Raw genomic sequence first — 19,969 nt, forward strand, 5'->3', positions numbered from 1 at the left:
CTTCTTGAGATACCACTCATAGGATCTTTGATCTTGATATCAATTTGTGTGACACCTCCCCCTATGTGATAGCATGGGTCATCTATTTGATACACTTGAGCTCTTGTAGGTGAGGGATGCATTCTTTATTTGATGATCACTTGTGGAACCATCGTCTTTCATGGTTGATATCATATTTAGATGTAATACCACTTGTATGAAGTAGATACCACTTGAAAGAATCTTCTAGTATGGAACCACTTGTTGGATTTTTCAATAAAAACTATTTCTTGAACATTTGCTATCTTCATGAGTACCACTTATAGGATATTACTTGTGAGTTGATCTAGACATTATTTGTAGATTCTTGATAAAATACTTGAGTCTAGATACCATTTGAAACATCTAAACTAGATATCCATTTGCATTGTCGTCTTGTGCTTGTACTCTTATCACTATCATGAGCTTCTATGATTTACTTGAGCTAAATTGATTTGCCTGAGCTTCCAAGTCTGGTTTGAACTAATGACAAGCTTCTTCACACCTCTTGCAAGGGTTATCTTGCCAATGTTGTACTTGTCACTTGTTAGCAATCCAAATTGAGTCAAGTACTTAGGTTCACTAGCTCATGAATAAATTCATGTACTAACCACTAGATCAAGTAATCATTCAAACAATAGTGGTAGGCTATGAATTTAAACATTTCATTTGTTATGCATGATCCTATGAAGCATGTACTATATGCACTAACCGCATACTAGTAAGGGATGAAATGATCATGCACATTATAATGATACCTTTGCTATGTTGGAGTAGAGGATAGTCACATAGATTCCAATTCATTACTCCAATAGCAATGTGAAGTCCAATTATAAGCTTGGTGAAGACCAATAGATATCATATGGAATTTCATTCTTCACCCATATGAAATGAGTACCACTTATGATCAAGTGCACTTTCTTGTTGTGGTTGACTTGCTTTATCTTTTGATCTTTGCTTGCATGAGAGTACCAATTTGAGAATACCACTAGAAATATCATGATTAGATCTCTTTTGGGTGTTGCTTGCTTTTCTTGATCAACCCTTTTGATTGCTTCAACTAAGCATCTCAAATGTTCCTCGAATCACCACTTCCATATTAGCCTTCCAAGTACCACACTTGGTTTTACCTACACATAGGCGGCAAGCTCCTACACTAGGAAGAAGTGACCTCTCTCCAAGAATCATTCTTGATACTCACTTGAAATAACTTGATTGATTGATCCAAGTGATAGACTTAACTTGGTGAGTAACCTTGATTCCTTCTTTAAGTCCTTTTCTTTCTTCTTGTTGAAGTCCTTTTCTTTATACCAAATGATTTCCAATAGTCACTAGAACTTAAACTTCAACTTGAGTTTGATCTTGATCTTCATCTTGAGTACCAAAGGTGTGCAAAGTACACTCCACAATCAAATGGCCTTGTACTCATATCTTATCATGCTTCTAGATCATCTCAAAAACAAACTCAGGTACCTCAAACACTTGTAAACATATTTCCAACTTGAGGACCTTTCAATCAAAGTGACTCTAGATCAATCCAACATTTGTCACTTTTCTGACAGATTTTGTACCCTTCAAAGAAATACGCATATCTCCCAAAGTACAAATCCAAATACCATGAAATTTGGTGGAGATGTTCTTTACTAAGTTATCTAGCAGCTGTAAAAATTTGAACTTCATTTGACTTCTAGATTGCTGCTATATATCAATTATTCCACCACTGCTACATGCTGAAAACTGCTGCACTATGGCTGACAAGATCTACTCCAAAACCGAAGCATTTCTTATCTAATTCTCATGAAAATTGTACAGCATCTTATACCATAAGTCTAGAGCATATACATCAATTTTTATGCCAATCCAATAAGTTTTGATTACTCAAACGTGGCTAAGATCACAGCTAGCTCATATTTTACAATATAGGACAGATTTCAACAATTGAGCTATACTTCATCAAATATGAATCAAATTTGAAACTAACTTGTTTGAATACTTCCATAAGAAATATATCCATTCAAACCACTTACTAAAAGTCATCTCATGAATTTATCCAACACAAATCAATCCAAACTTGATTACTAAGCAATTATCCATTCAATCATCTCATAGCAAGCAACATTGCATATTTATCCAATTCAATCAACTCATATGCACCCAAATGAAATGATCAACAAGAGATATACCTTGGTTAGCTCATGATCATCCAACTAGCAAGCTTCAACTCAATTATTTCCAAGTCATCAAATATATCCAATGAATTACCAACAACTTGAATTATAACACTTGTATGTTGTAGCACATTTGGACTTCACTCAATTTGTCATGGCATTGAGATAATGATGTGCACTAAGCTTCATAACTTGATTCAACATATGATGAACAATGTGAGATCAATTGAATCAAGTCTCCAATGCCGATGGTACCTACAATCAATCATCCACTTTTTGATGGTACCCAAACAAGTTTGGATCCTCTCAAGTTAGGAGCAACATACTTAGGCATATCCTTAGTATGAATAGCAGGATGTTTTGCAATAGCAACCATAGAGGTACCATTACCATCCTTTCTAAGCAAATTATTATCAATAATTGAAATGGGCTTAGAAATATCACCTAGGGGACATGAATGTGCCATGTGTCCCCTTTCCCGGCATGAGTAGCACTTTCTTTTTGCTTGAGCCTTCTCTTCTTTGCTCATGTGGTGCTTCTCATTGCCTTGCCTCTCATGGATTGCTTGAGCCTTCTTCTCAAGCTTGGTAGGACACTTAGAGGCAAAGTGTCCTATATTTCCACACTTGAAGCACTTGATGTGAGCATGATCTTTCTTCTCATCTTCATTCTTGCTCATTATCTTGGCATCTTGAATTTGCATTGGATGCCTTGCCTTTCCACCCCTTCTTGTTTTCTTCTTCTTTATCATCAAATCACCACCATCTTCATGGTTGATCTTGATTTGCTCTTGGAGTGTCTTCTCTTGCTCAACTTGTGGCTTTGGTTGAGGCTTCACTTGTTGCTTCACCAATTGCTTGGTTGGGCACATTGAGGCAAGATGACCCCAAGTGCGGCACTTGAAGCACTTCACATGCCTTAGCCTCTCTTCTTCTTTCTTCAACTTGAGCTTTTCTTCATTGGGGCAACCATTTGCAAGATGTTCCACTTCATGGTACTTAAAGCACATGAAATGAGAGAGCTTCTCGTGTTCTTGCTTCTTCATCTCTCTTTTATATCTTCTCTTGCCCCATCTTTTGCCCTTGATCTTGCTCTTGTTGAAGTCAATGCCACTTATATCATTTTGGCTTTCTTGATGATTGACTTTGCTAGTCTTGAAGCCGACTCCACTCTTGTCACCAAAGTTTCTTTGAGTCTTCAACATATGCTCAAAGGTGACTTGAGAGTTGTAGCACCTCTCTAACTTGTTGCTCAATTTCTTCACTTCATTTTTGAGCTCATTGTTCTCCTTCAAAAGGTTAGTCTCACAAGACATAGAAGTAGAACAAGCATGTAATTGTGAAGAGCATGGCATATCTAATAAATTATCACAAGAGGTGGATACATGCTTCTTTCCTACATCACAAGGGTTAGCAACATTTTGCAATTTATCATTTGATTCATGTGATGAGCTCTCATTATTTTTAAGTTTCTTTGTAAACACTTTAATGAGAGAAGCATGTTGTTCTAATAATTCATCATGAGATGCAAGTAGTGTCTCATGATTCAATTTAAGCTCATCAAGTGAAGATTTATAAGCATTATTTAATTTCTTATGTTCTTCACAAGAGTTCTTTAGAAATGAGTTTTCATTTTCTAATTTCAATGTTTTAGCTTTCTCATCTTCTAAAGACATGGACATGCTAGCAAGTCTACTAACAAGCTCATCATATGAATCAATATGATCAACCACATTATCATTTGATACCTTAGTGTCACTTTGTGACATGAGACAATGTGGCGTGGTTGGAGAGCATGTAGTAGCATCTTCATCATGGTTTGAGCATGAACCATCATTACCATCAAGTGTGCATGGGGTAGCATCATCACTTGCAACACTTGTGGCATCATCATCAACCTTGTCAAGTGAACTTGTAGTGGATTGATCATCATTATCATCACTTGACCGTGAGGTGGAGCAATCTTCCACAATCACCAAATTGTGGTTATGCTCAACACACTCATGCACCTCCTTCTTGGGCTCATCCTCCTTCTTGAATTTGCCATCATCCCATGTGGAGGAATCACCGAAGGTTTCCTTGATGGACTCCCATATCTCACGAGCGGTCCCCTTGTAGTTTACTTGCTTCATCAAATCAAAATGTAAAGCATCCAATAGAAAACAACAAGCATGTACATCAAATTCATAGAGGACTCTTTGAGCTTTGGTTAGAGTTCTATGATCTAAGACATGGGTGAGACCACTAGTGACAACCCACCAAAATTTAGGTCCCCTTGCACGAAAATGATCAAGCATATGATTTTTCCAAAGTACAAAGTTTGTGCCATAAAAAATGTGTGCCTCACAAACATCTAGCCCTTTAGACGTCATCCTCTTGGGTCGGTGAAGACCACAAATGAGAGACCAGGCTCCGATACCAATTGAAAGGGTTGAGATGGCGACTAGAGGAGGGTGAATAGTCCTTTTTAAAATTAATCACGTCGGCTAACCGAAACAAGTGTGAAATTAGAACTATCGGTCTAGCCAAGACTATACCCCTCTATCTATGTTCACTAGCACCTTGCAAAGATACTAATCAAGCAACAAAGGTGCCGGGCTAGCTAGAGCTCTCCTAACCAATTCTATGAGCAAGGTCATACAAACCTATGCTACTAGTACTTTAAGCAACAAGGGAGCTCCTACACATGCTAGTAAGCAAAAGCACAAAGCCAACTAAGCTTACTAACAATGCTCAATAACAAGGCAACCAATGCCAAATTAGAGAGCGCAATTACTTAGCTACACAAACTAAGCAATGTGACTAACAAGGTTACACAAACCAAATTAGCCACGCAAGGGAGCTACTTCTATGCTACACAAGCAAGAAGGTAAGTAGCAAGCTACACAAGCTAACTAATTACAAAAGCAACAACACAAGCTCAATGTATATGAAAGTAATCGCAAGCTTGTGTAACGGGGATGCAAACCAACGGGAAGAACAAGGTTGACACGATGATTTTTCTCCCGAGGTTCACGTGCTTACCAACACGCTAGTCCCCGTTGTGTCGACTGCTCACTTGGTGGTTCGGCGGCTAATTGGCATCACCCGCCAAGCCCACACGTCGGGCGCCGCAAGAACCTACCCCGGAAGTGAGGGTAGCTCAATGACACACTTTACTAGAGTTGCTCTTCGCGGCTCCCGTGGGGCGAGCACAATGCCCCTCACAAGCTCTTCTCCGGAGCACCGCACAAGCTTCTTGCGGGCTTCGACGAAGACCACCACCAAGCCATCTAGGAGATGGCAACCTCCAAGAGTAACAAGCACCACCGGCTTGCAACTCGATCACCTAGTGCCACTCGATGCAATCGTACTAGAATCGCTCACTCACATAATCTGATGATCACTATCAAGTATGTGTGAGATGGAGGGCTCCCAAGCACTACTCCATAAGCCACCAAGGCTCTAGTGTGCTCTACTTGTGGCCCAAGGCTGACCATGGCTTCTATTTATAACCCCACGAACAAATAGAGCCGTTACCCCTTCACTAGGTGTTTTTTGGGCCGACCAGATGCAGCACCGGACGCTGCACCGGACGCACCGACCGTGCATACCGGGCGTGTTCGGTCGCTATACCAGACGTGTCCGATAGCTGCCAGACCGCCACGTGTCCAACCGTTGCCTCCAACGGTTCTCTGACATGTTGACCGGATGCTCAGCACGAAACGACTGGACGCTCACCCGCTATGTCTGATCGAGTCTAGTAAGCCTCCAGGGCCGACCGGATGTGACAGTTAGAAACTAACCGGACGCTGAGCCTCAGCGTCTGGTCGAGTATAGTAAGCACCCACTGACGTCCAGACGCGTCCTATCGACTGCTCAGCCAAACTCTGCTTTCTCTACTTCACACTGGACGCGTCCAGTGTGGCGACCGTACGTGTCCGATCGCTGAGTATGCCGCCAAATACCGGACGTGTCCGGTCACCATACCGGACGCGTCCGGTCACTCTGTAACCAGCGCGACTCACTCGTTTTCATCACCAACTTCTTCTCCTTTGCAAATGTGCCAACACCACCAAGTGTACACCATCATGTGTATGTGTGTTAGTATTTTCACAATCATTTCCCAAAGGTGTTAGCCACTCAACTTGCCACGCCACTCGATCCTAGCGACGATGCAAAGTTAGATCACTCGAGTGGCACTAGATGACCGATATGCAAACAAGTTTGCCCCCTCTTGATAGTACGGCCATCTATCCTAAACCCGGTCATAAACTTCTCTACACACCTATGACCAGTGAAATGAAATGCCCTAGGTTATACCTTTGCCTTGCGCATTCCATTCCATCTCCTCCAATGTTGATGCAACACATGCACCAACACGATCAATAATGATATGATCCACTTCATATCATCACGTGATCATATTGGTTCATCGATCTTGACTTTACTTGCTCTTCACCGTTGCCATCGTCCATCGGCGCCAAGTCTTGCTCAAGCTTCACCGCCACGCGGTCCATCACTCCAAAGCCTCCGACTTGCCTTTCACGCTTGCAACCGGTCCATCAAGCCAAGTCTTGTCTTGACCTTCTCCACCTTGATCACATGACTTAATGTCATGTCTCATGTGCATTTAAGCTCCTTCACCATCACATGTGTGAGCTTTGCAACATCTCCAAGCCATTTTCACCTTCATGGCATATGTTGCTCACACACATGTACCTATGGACTAATCGCCTGCGTATCTCACATAAACACAATTAGTCCACCTAAGTTGTCACTCAATTACCAAAACCAAACAAGGACCTTTCACCTGGTACTAGCTATTTTCTATTTTTTTTGTTGGTTTAAACATTCTAATAAAAAATTAATTACATGTTAGTTTCAATTATAACCTTGCAGTGTGACATCCAGTGAGAAATAATGAACCATGTAGTGAAAAATAGTGAACTGATGTTAAATAATGACATCCAGTGAAAAATAATTGAACCTGACACTTTCACTGCTTGCTACTTTAAATAATGAACTATCCAATGTGTTCACTTTCAATACTTCTATAGTTAAGGTTTAGATTCAATCCATCCAAAGAAGATATTTCAAGAGAACATGTTGGTGTGTGCTTCTCACAACTCCTTGGGAGCATAATGTATTACTTAAGAATTACAGCTACAATAGATCATTTTCAGAAGGTGGAGAGCAGAAAAATCTATGACAAGATTGCTGGGTAGTTCTATTTGACGCGTGATGAGTACATTGCACAGCAACCTTCTTGGTTTGAAAGAGATTGTTGGGTAGCATTGGCCACAGAGTGGAGCAATCCTGAATTCAAGAAAAAGTCTTGAGACAAATCGTGTAAATCGTTGTAGCCGCAAATTTAAACCCCACAAAGGAGGATCCAACTCTATTGCAACAATACGACAGAAGTTGGTTAGTGTTCAATTGCTGATTTCTATTAGATATTCTTTTGTTGGAAGTGCACAATTAATTTGGCTTACTATTTAATGTAGTCTAAGAAACTAGGAAGAGAAGTAAATGATATTGAGGCATGGGTCCATACTCATAGAGGCTCAAATCCTGAAGATATTACTTCACTGAATACAGAAGAAGCCACTACATATTTGGTAATTACTAAATGGTTATTTCTTATTTTGCAGAACTTTAATGTTACTTATTTTGCATAACTTGATGTTACTAATTTTGCAAATGCTCACATAGGATAAATACAAAGTCAAGGACATTGAGTTAAATGGACCAGATTTTGACTGGTTGCACTCTCCAGTTGATGCTAGAGCTCTCTATCAATGCAGTTGTGGTCGGCCACATGGGAAGTGGGCCTTGTTTAATGGGCCCATCAATGACAACGAAGCCCTTTCTAACTTGAAAACAAGTCATGCCTCAGCCACGGCTGCTAGGCGTCAACGTCAAGAAGAGGAGGACCGTATGAGGAGAGAAGCTAGTGGTAGTCGTATGGCTAAGGAATACGCCCAAAATATGTTGGACTGGGGGAGAATGGTACATGCTCACAATGAAAGTATACAAAGGTTTATGGAGGTGAGATGTGACATACATCCTTGTGTATTCTTTTGAGTGTCAATTTAGCTACTTTCTAATTGCTTGTAACCTATACTATTAAACTGTAGAGTGTTGCTTTCCACACTGGTATGCTAGCTATAGAGGTTCCTCCTCCCATGTCTCACCCACCTCAGCCTCCAATATATGTTGTTTACCAAGGTTTTTAAGGCGGTAAATCGAGGCGAGGTGACCAACCACCGCCTTACACTAAAGCGAGTAAGGCGTAAGGCGAGGCGACGCCTTACGGCCATCCAACAGTAGTATAGACTAGAGAACTGGAAGTATGTCATACCTTGGTGTTGTCCTCTCCTGTGCAGCCCGCAGCCCCAAGTGTGCATCCAACAATACACTGCAATGGAGAGACAATTCAGGTTAGTACACAAGAGGAGGTGGCTCGGGTCCTGCTCCTGCTCGATGTTCACCAGAGGAGGCGGTGGGGAAACAGCAGTCCGCTGGTAGCTACTCCTCGCGCGGGTGGGGAAGAGGGAAGGGAGAGGCGAAGCGGCTCGTGTCCTGCTCAATGGAGGACCAGGAGAGGCGACGGGGAAACAGCATCCCACCGGCGGCTGCTCCTCGCGCGGATGGGGAACAGGGGAGGGGGAGGCGGAGCCTTGGCAACAGCAGCTTCTACTGGCGGCGCGGGCGAATGTGTTCACGTGGGCAAGCAGGTAGGTCCGTCTTCCCTGCGAGTGCTCCTCTCTCTGCTCTCTGATTTCTCCTACGCTCCTCTCTCCCCGCGCGCCTAATCTCCCCCGCGCGCGATGCTTTCCTGCGCGCCTACATTTTCCCTGTCCTTTCTCCCGCGCCCGTGCTTTCCTACCATGGCCATCCCCTATGGCGCCCGCCTTGCTCGATTTCGACGAATCAGACGCCAAATCGATGACTTCCGGACGCCATGGTAGTAAGGCGGACGCCATACCAATCTAAGGCGAGTCGTCCACCAAGTCGTCCCGCCTGTAGCGCCTTGCCGATTAGGCGATGCCAAAGCGACGCCTTAAAAACATTGATGTTTACCCAACTCCAAATCCCTCTCATGACAATGTAAGTTTGATGATCAGACGTCACTTTTCCTCAATATGTTGATGATGTTTGCAACTTGTACATGTGTTGATTCTAAATAAGTTGCAAACTAGCACTGGATAGCAACAAATAGAGATGACTTAATTGGACTCACAAAATTTTATGAGCTATGCTTTCTGTGTGTTGGTCTGAAAATAGTCAGTCCATGTTAAACTTGTGTAACATAGCAAGTAGAAATCATATGGTCTTCTTATTGTCTGTTATATATCAAATTTGTTAACATAGCATGATCTGCGTAAATGATTCGTTGTGGAATCAATAACTAATGAAGCTGCAAGTCATGAATTAGTAGTACAAATAATTTGACCTTTTTTCTAACTTTCGACTTGCTTAATCTCATAGGCCGGTACCGTTGGCTTGTGTGTTGGAGTGGAAACTCCGGATGAAACAATAAGTAGGATTGCTTGTGAAGTATTTCGTGGCCATCCAGGAACTACAAGTGGGGGAGTGAATGAAACTAGTTGTCGAGCTAATGGAACTACAAGTGGTGGAGTGAATGAAACTAGTCCTAGAGTGAATGGAACTACAAGTGGTGGAGGCACGTACTCTCCTCCTGAGGGAGATCACATTGAGTTCTTTTGATTGTTGTCAAACCATGAGTTAGAGTTCTTTAGATTGCTTGTTGCACATTTGTTTGAAGTAATGAGCCGGTGAGCACCAAATGGAGCAGCAAATCTTGCAAGCTAAGTAGTGATGCCAACTAGACATTTGTATTAGTAGTCTATCAGGTTGCATTATGGTAATTAACTCTAAATGTATGGATTCCTGGATACGGTTATGGATTGGATGAAATAAGTACTTAAGTACTGTGTTCATGTGTGAATTCGAATTAATTTTTTTGTAACTGAATGGTATTTGAATTCAAATATAATCATGTGTAAAAGATTTGAATTTGAATACTATGCTTTATGATCTATTCTTTCTCTACAGTTCAGATTCCTTGGGGAAGTTTCATTGTCATGTCACATTCTTTCCCTAGGAATTAAATTCGTAGGGAAATCATCTTTCCACCTAGGATACACCAGACCATCTCAACAAATTTCTCTAGGGATACAACCCACTAGGGAAAGAACATTTCCCTACCGTTTTCCACAAAACCGTAGGGAAAGATGACCTTTCCCGTCGATGCCCCTCCCTAGGGGGCTTTCCCTACCAAATACCCTAGGGAAATAGTTTCCCTACTTTTTTCACCCTTTCTCTAGGATTATAAACCCTAGGTAAACTTGCTGATTCTAGTAGTGGTTATTCATGATTTATATTCTCAATGTTTGACCCAAATCTTATCCAAAACGACTTCATTTTTTAGTATGGAGGGAGTATATTTTAGGAGTGGATCATTAGAAACTCTTGGAGATGTCCTTCTTTGCTCATTCCAATACTTTTTTAGGAGTTGTAAAACTTTATGTTTTTTGGAAGAAAATATTGGGTACTCTTGAAGATGCTCTATTACTACTCTCTCCGTTCCAAATTATAAATCGCTTTGACTTTTTTAATACATCTATTTTACTATGTATCTAGATATATTGTCTTTTCCAAGTAAAACCCTTAGTATATGAAAGAATGAAAAGGAAAAGTACGTTTTTTTTTCAAATCCATTCTATCCAACGAACGGTTCTTACCATAATCTTACCGAAATGGAACTGTTCGTAAAATTTGTATAAAATGTCGACCGATTCACAGGCGTGGACAAATTAGAGTAATTTGTTATGTCTAAATACATAACAAAATAGATGTAAAAAAATCAAAGTGACTTATAATTTGAAATGGATGGAGTAGATCGGAGGTGTTGACAAAAGAAGTTGGTTATATTACCCTTAGCAACCCAAATTCGGAGGAGACATTGACGATCCTCCCATCGGAGGAAGCTTGCAGCAGCGGCACTAAGGCTTCAATCACATGCTTTACGCCATAGTAGTTGGTCTTCACACCTTCTCTTGCAGCGTCGTAGGTCTCCCGGACACCTTTAAACATGCATTCAAGCCTTTGACTTTGATCCATGCCACTGAACTGTTGGGCACATGCAACAACCAAGCAAACTTTTCATCAATTTGGCCTAATATAAATCGCCAAAGACCAAATTTCAGGACCTGTCACCAAGGCTTAATTTTGTGCTGGAGAAGACGCTTTTATTTCCAGTAGTGTAGTTCCGCTTTCACCAATTAGCGCCGGACATTAACCAGCGTTATTTTCTAATACCTCTGACAAGCTGAAGATGTAAGTAAAGCTCACTTTTTCCTCGCTTGTTGAACTGTCAACAGGATCCTGGACGTACTCAACAGCACCAATTGCGGCATTATTTATCTATACAAATAGTATCTGACACCTATCATCCCTGGCCAAGTGGCCATATAAATCCTCTTCAAGTTATAAAAAGGCAACCTACCAGGATGTCTAGCTTCCCAAAACGAGTCTTCAGGAACCCGGCCAACCGAGCGATGCTTGGAGCATCGGTGATCTCCAGCTGATGGAAAATGACACCGGAGAGCCCTGCTTCTCTGCAGCGGCTGCGCCCCTCGTCTGGTCCCTGGCTGTTAAGACGACGGTGGCGCCGTCGACGGCCAGCTGCCGGCAAACCTCTAGCCCAATCCCACCAATCCCTTTGTTCCCGCCGGTGACCACAGCAATCCTGTCAAGGCCATGGTAGGGTCAATCATCAGAAGTTATTGAAAGGTTGTAGTACCTCTAAAACGTAGATCAGGGGATAAATTGCTCTTAGATGGGGGAACTGTTCTTGTACCTCGCCCTAGCACAGTTGGGTCCATGGCGCCGCAACAACGTGGACGCCGGTGTCGTGGCAGCATAGGCGCGGTGGTGGCGATGCAGAGGCGACGGTGAGGACGGTGACGGCTTTCCGTCGCTGGCAGCACCTTTTCTCTGGATCGGTTCGCGTTAGGGAATGGTCGGTGGGGCGCCTGGTAACTCAGGGGAACCTCGTGCCGTGTGCCCCGACCACCACCTTCCTTTTATGGTGCTGTGCGACGGAGGCCACCAACCATAGAGCGGTTGGACGCCTTCGATCAGGGCGTGGATCAAGGGCCCAAGGGCCAATTGATGAAGATCATAACTAATATTCTCCCCCTTGATCTCACCTTATTTTTTAAATTTAACTTACTTTATCTTGTTCCCATTTCATCATAAATCAGTGCATAGAGCGTGCCTCATCGTCACGGTCTGTTGCCATTAGATTAAACAGCTACAACACACCTCTCTGTTTTAAAACATATACTCAATTAGACCCTTAGTATCCAGAAATCATAGGCTTTCCCATAAACCCATGTCGACTGTGTGTTCTCTGAACGCACTGGGTGGTTAGTCTTTGTTAAGCGGATCTGCAAGTACTTACTCGGTACTCATGTGCTCAATGCTTTCAAAATGATTCTGGATTTTCTCCTTTACAACATATACATTAGTGTCAATGTGTTTGACAGCACACTTGACTTGTTATCTTAGGAGTTAACTTACTTTAAATGGTTATTACCGTTGTCTACCATTGTTATGTCCGGGTACATATTCCCTTAACCTCTTTTGACTGTTCCTTAAGCCTCATGACAAGCTATACTATGGTATGCATCACTGATGACATCATAACTGTTTCTTTGGAACTTTTTCACAATAATACTCCAACTGTAAGTGTTAGCAACTGCTATGGATTTCACTATACATCTCGTCAAGACTTAACTTTTGTACCCTCAACTATTTAAGAGTTCTTATTCTTTCTTAGTCAGCATGAGACCTATAATACTTTGCAAAAATGCAAGACATTCTGAACTCAATTCCAGTGATCTATATCCGAACTGGACTTCTACCAAAATATTCCGGATACATAAACTACGTCAGGGTAAGTTCTTACTTGTACTTGTACACACATCAAGCTTTTAATAGCTGAAGCATATGGAACCATATTCTTTTGATCGATCTCATATCGATTCCTAAAACATTTAGAGTTCTCAAAACTATTACCCTTGACTATAGGAGCATGCATATGTTTACTCGCATGCATACTTTACTTCTTTAGAATCTTTTCTAAGTATGCATTTATGATAGTCCTAATACCCCATTTTCTTCTATCTTGGTGAATTTTGATTCCTAGAACCAATGACACTTCACCAAGATCATTCAAATTAAAACTTGAGGACAAAACTTCTTCCTCTCCAATGACAAATTAACATCACTACTAAGGAGTAGAATGCCATCTATTCATAGGATGTGGAAAATGAATTTTCCATTCTTGATCCTCGCATAAACGCTATCGCCCTTCTCATTTTCTTTAAAACCCAAACTTTCTTATTGTTTTCATCAACTTCAGTACTAATGTCTACAGACATACTTTTAACCCATAAATGGATTTCTACAGGCGGCATCCCATATGTTCTTTTCTTTCACGACAAAACCTTTTGGATTGTGCCATGTAATCGTTTTCATATAAATCCCTGTTGAGAAATGTCGTCTTTATATTCATCTGATGTAACTCTAAATCGTAATGTGTCATTAACACCATTATGATTCTAAAAGAATCCTTACATAAGACTGGAGAGAAAACTCTCATTATAATCTAATCTTTCTCTTTGCTTAAAGCATATTGCCACAAGTCGTGCTTTATATCTTTCTACGTTCCCTTTGGAGTCACATTTTGTCTTGTAGACCTATTAACAGCGTACTGTTTTGGCTCCATTAGAAATTACTTCTAAGTTCCAAACATCGTTGGTACTCATCGAATTCATTTCAACTTTATATCTTTTTACATTCCCTTTGTAGTCACATTTTATCTTGTAGACTCATTAACAACCTACTGTTTTCGTTCCATTGGAAATTACTTCTAAGTCTCAAACATCATTGGTATTGCCCTAATTCATTTCAACTTTCATAGCTTCTTGCCATTTAAACGAGTAAACGCTTCTCATGGCTTCTTTAAATGAGGTGGAATCACCCTTCATTTGAATTTCTTTACTAACATAGGCTTCATAGTCATTGGAAAACCCGGTTTACTAATTCATTGAGACCTTCTGGGGCCTCAGCTACTGGCACTTTCATATGGGGCTGTTGTTGCTCTTCATTGCCAAGAGGCAATTGATTCTACAGGCTCCTATATCACAAGATCCTTGTTTACATTATTCATCTTCTTCGAAGATCCAACAACAGGTGTTGTATTAGTCATACAACATCAACAGATATTAATAAACTTGTTGCTCCTGAGTCATTGGAGTGGGCACGCAGTCCCTCTTCTCTTCAAGTCTTAGGTCTCTACATACCTTCCTCTTCTCTTTAAGTCTTAGGTCTCTACATATCTCTACATACCATGCTCCCCCAGATCTTCTCATCTTTTTTAAAGATAGTATATCTTCAAATTTCTTATTTTGGATTTAATTCGTTAAAACCTCATATGGCGCTTTAAGCACCACCTTAATATCTTGGAGACTGACTACACTATTTTTCTGTCAGAACTTTAAAATGTCTAGAAATCTAGCTATTTCTCTGCTTAGGGGTATCATTGTTGTAACTGTTGTACTCCTCCGACGGTCACATTCATCTTAATTAATCTTTATCTCACTCTTAATGAAGAGTATCTTTCTTAATTGATTTTTATATTCTCCTCTCGAAATATGGCATGAACTTTACTGCCATAATTTCGATAACTATTCAAAAAACCTGTAAACGAGGAGACATTTATAACTTACTTCATTCATATGATTGTGTCACGTAAACAAAGTTATTTCTTCATCCATTTAGGAGTACACTTTTCTTAATTCACTTTAAGAACTCAATGAGGTCTTTCTTTAGCGGTACTTTTATAAGTCACGCTTGCATCTTTTCCTTATCATTTAGTTAGTATTGACCATGATGATGCATTTTTATTGTGCCATGATCAATACTAGGATAGCCTAAGAGCTACCCAAACTTCTCTCGCTATGTGGGATACAAAATATGTGAATCATGATAAAACTTGTCTCGACATATAGGATTGGCTAGCATAAGTACTATGCCAAAACTTCTCCCCATGCGGGATACATCTATACGAAAACTTAGTCATGACGACTAAAACATTCACTTATACTTTATTTTTCAATTAAATCTTTCCATTGGATCCAATTTAATCAGAAAATTAGTAAACTAACAAAGAATTGTCCTGAACTGGCTTGACTCAAGCCTTTCCGTTCACATACTCCAGCACTGCAGCCCGTTGACACGTAGCCGAGCGATCTCGTCGGTTAAAATAAAACATATAATATGCTTTTGCATCAATTCTACATCACCGTTAGGCAGAAAATAGAATTAATGCATAGAAAAACTCATAATTAATTATAATATTGCTATTATCAACTTTGGTCAGAAAAATAGCAATATCATAAATACATCATTCTTCTACATTAATTTTATATTATCTTTGGACAGAAATAGAATTAATGCATGGAAAACTTATAAATAAAATCACAATATTATTATCATCAACGTTGGTCAGAAAATAACAATATCGTAATTAACTTAAATAAATTTTGGCTACTCCTCCAATTAAATTTTTTTAAATTTAATCAGACGATAAAACATAATCTTGATTTACTAAATATAACTGCTTTTCAAATTAAATTCTTCCGTTCGTTTGAATTTAATTAGAAGATAATCAACATTGAACTTTGCAGCAGAAACTTGAAAAATTATCTATCTACTTTTCAGAAGCATTTTACTTTATTCATCTACTCTCTGAAAAAATTATCCCGTTGGTTCAAATTTTGACAGAGATACCAAACTTGACAAAATTCATCAAAACTGCTTCTGAAAATAATAAAACTAAAAATCAGCGTTTACTACTCATTCGGCTCGGCCTGGCAAAAATAGTCGGCAGCAGCAGCATGCGGCCCAGTCCGCAGCAGCAGCACGCGGCCTAGCTGCGGCCCAGCAGGATCTGGGTACGGCGCGCACGCCCGCTCCCCCGCACCCTGGCCACAACCTGGGCCTAGGCCGGGAATTCGCTTCCCCGCCGGGGCCGAAAACAACCCGAGCAATGCCGGCTGTCGGATCTCATCGGACAGCTCCGCGTGGTTCTCACGTGAGCAAAAACGCTCGGTCGGCGCTGCCCCGAAACCCTAGCCCCCATTTCGCTCTTCCCTTTCTCTCTCTCAACGGCACCATAGACCGAGTGCGAGCGCAAAGAGCCCGGAGCCGAGAGAGAGATGGCGCTATTGCCGCCCCCTCATCAACGCGTGTGCTCCCTAGCGGGTGAGCACGCTGCCGTCGAGCAGCCTGGCCGCGGCGCCCTAACACGAAGCTCGCGGAGGCCCGACGAGCATCGGTTCCGAGTACTTCTCGCGCGCCGACGAGGCGGCAGCGCGGTGGAGCGTCGAGGTAGGCCTCTTTCCCTTTCCCTCTTCTGTTTTTGGATCTTCCTATGTTCTTCTTGGTTCTTTGTCGATTGGAGATTAGGGTTAGGTTTAGCTGTTCATCTTCCCCAATGGAATTAAGGTTCGGGTTGATGCTTAGGGTTTGAGTTAGGGTTCAAACCCTCTGTCTCTTTGCTTCTTCCCCTTCCCCGGTCGCAGATTCGGTTGGTAAGGGTTTGACCGAACCCACTGTTCATCTTCCCCGCTTATCAATTGCGAGTTAGGGTTAAGGTTCATGTCTGGGTCGATCCGAATCGAGCCCTCTTTCTTCTGTTGTTCTTCCCCTTCTAGGGTTTGGGTTAGGAACCCTCTCCTTCGATCCGAATTGGATCTTTCTCATCTCCTTCTAAATTGCTACTCTCCCTATCTGGATCTACACATTAGATGAACCTGGCTCCGATACCATTGAAAGGTTGTAGTACCTCTAAAACGTAGATCAGGAGATAAACTGCTCTTGGATGGGGAACTATTTCTGTACCTCGCCCTAGCACAGTTGGGTCCATGGCGCCGCAGCAACATGGACATCGGAGTCGTGGCAGCTTAGGCGCGGTGGTGGCGATGCAGAGGCGACGGTGAGGTCGGTGGTGGCTTTCCGTCGCTGGCAGCACTTTCTCTCTAGATCAGTTCACGTTAGGGAATGGTCGGTGGGGCGCCTAGTAGCTCAGGAAAACCTCGTATCGTGTGCCCCAGCCCCCACCTCCCTTTTATGGTATTATGCGACAGGGGCCCACCAACCATAGAGTGGTTGGACGTCCCCGATCAGGATGCGGATCCAAGGGCCAATTGACCGTTGGGCCAATCGGTGGAGATCATAACTAACAGTTGTATCTGTGTTACATTTTTTTACATACAGTAGAAACTATTACTTCCTAAACAAAACTTGGTAGGTTCCTGATGAATTGAAGGACCGGCAGTTGTTTTCGTAAAGACTGCACGCAAGACTGCAAGAACGAAGCATGAGGTATGGCCTGTTCGCTTAAACTTATCAGCCGGGTTATCAGCTAAAATTTACAGTATTTTTCTCACACAACAAAACAGCTTCAGCCGGCTTATCCGCCGATTTTAATATCGGCCGAACATGCCCATTCAGGCCACCGGGAATGGCGGCCTCCATGAGCGTGCACCACGGGCTGCAGCGAAAGCAGAGCACTCGGGTAACAATGGTCTGGATGATGACACTACTCTTCAGGGTTCAGTGACAGAAAAGAGTGGAAGCCGTGACCCGATGTCCGGATATATTTTTTTTCTCGTGCTGCATGTCGTTGGTGGCCACACAGTGCTATCTTTGTCGTTGCATACTTGCACGTTTGTCTGTACCAAGTGATGCGTCTCTACTTTCTCTGGGTATCCTGGGGTTTTCCTTTTGTTTTTATTTATTTGATTTACAGATTTTCAAAAAATCAACGGCCGTGATTTGTTTGAGGTATACTTTCTCTGGGTAACTGAATATCGTAACAAGTCTTTTCTTCCAGATGAAAATACTTTGCCCATGGGTTCAAAAGTTCAGCGCAGAATGTAAACGCAACTGGGGAAAAAAATTGTAGCATCTTATGCGTATCTCTAGATGGGAGCAGCTGCACATCACACGAACGACGACTGTTCAAAGTCTTCAAAGAACGCGCCGGTTGGCCCGCCTTCCGGCAGCAGCGCCACCATGGCGACCCTGCTGCCGCCTTCCTCCGGCGTCAACAGCCCCGAGTGTATGGTCATGTCGGTCTTCACGTACCCCGGATGAGCGCAGTTGACGCGCAGCTCGGGGTGCTGCCTCGCCAGAATCCTCGAGTACGCGTTCATGGCCGCCTTGGCAACCTTGTACGCCGAGAAATACATTGGCCAGCCGTTGGATTCCACCGCGCCGGCCTCGAAGTCTTTCAGGAACATGTCAAGCAGGCCATCCAGCCTCTCCAGGGTGAGGCTATCAATGTCGTTCAGCTCCCGCCTCAACTCCTCGTTTCGGAAAAGCTGCATAGGGGGAACTTTTGTTACTGCAGTTTTTAATGCTTTAATTTGGAAATTCTAGAGGACAGGATCCTTCGAACATGAGATTCGATCAGGCTTGGTAAGATTTGGAAGAAAATTTTCATATCTGAAATTCTGAATTTGACCTCTCCTTTTTAGCATGATGCATTGCCATTAGATTTTTTGCACAAAGTGATCAGCAGATCTATCTTACCCTTAGCTGCCCGAAGTGGGAGGAGACGTTAACGATCCTCCCATCGGAGGAGGCTTGCAGCAGAGGCAGTAAAGCTTGGATTACTTGCTTTGTGCCATAGTAGTTTGTCTGCAGGCCTGTCTTTGCATCGTCGTAAGTCTCCCGGCAATTTTCCCACAGCCATCCAAGCCTCTGATCCATATCCATGCCACTGAGCTGTTGCGTGTGCCAATACAATAAGAACTACAGTTACAGTTTGGACTTTGGAGTACAAGCAATTAACAGAGAGTTTGACAAACAAGTCCTCCTGCTACATCGTTTGATCAACACACACACAGCTGAAGAAGAAAAGTCTTGGGAAAAAAAAAGCTCACCTTTGCCTTTTCCTCGCTCGTTACTGAGCCACAATCTTGGTCATGAACATACTCAATCCCACCAATCGCGGCATTATTTACCTACAAACGGCACAACCACGCATATCGTGACATGGAAATCTGTCAGCTATCCGGCGAGATCTTTAACTGAAAGCTCATATAGACGGTTTGGTCACCATCACCACTCACCAGGATGTCTAGCTTCCCGAAACGGGTCTTGAGGAACTCAGCAAGTCGAGCAATGCTCGGAGCATCGGTAATGTCCAGTTGATGGAAAAGGACATCGGAGAGCCCCAGGTCTCTGAGCTTCTCCACGGCCGCCACGCCCCTCGCCTCGTCCCTGGCTGTTAAGACGACGGTGACGCCGTTGCCGGCCAGCTGCCGGCACACCTCCAGCCCGATCCCTTTGTTGCCGCCGGTGACCACGGCGACCCTGCCAGACGCAACCAGTATGACAATAGATTAATTAGTACCACGCCTTACTTAAACGCAGCATGGAGATATCAGATATGTCACGTACCTAGCGTTCTCAGTAGAGGGGACATCGCCCTCCATCTTGTAGCTCTGGATCGGAAGCAAATACGTCTCGCTTTCGCTTTGGCAGTGGAAACAGTTCTCTTGAGTACTTGAAAGGACTCCCAGTACCAGCCTACTACTGCCGATTTATTCTTGAGGCGGAGCCGTGGAGGTGAACTAGTGATCACTCTCTACGCACCAGCCAACAGGACTTGATGGATACGTAAAGCTAAAGCTA

At 42.6% G+C, this 19,969-nt stretch overlaps 1 pseudogene; it reads right to left on the reverse strand.

Moving 5' to 3' along the window:
- Nucleotides 1–19,906, reverse strand: part of LOC136491018 ((+)-neomenthol dehydrogenase-like) — a 32,233-nt pseudogene extending 12,327 nt beyond the window's left edge.
- Between the last annotated feature and the right edge of the window lie 63 nt (nt 19,907–19,969).

The sequence above is a fragment of the Miscanthus floridulus genome, chromosome 11 (assembly GCF_019320115.1).
Source record: "Miscanthus floridulus cultivar M001 chromosome 11, ASM1932011v1, whole genome shotgun sequence".
Lineage (NCBI taxonomy): Eukaryota > Viridiplantae > Streptophyta > Magnoliopsida > Poales > Poaceae > Miscanthus > Miscanthus floridulus.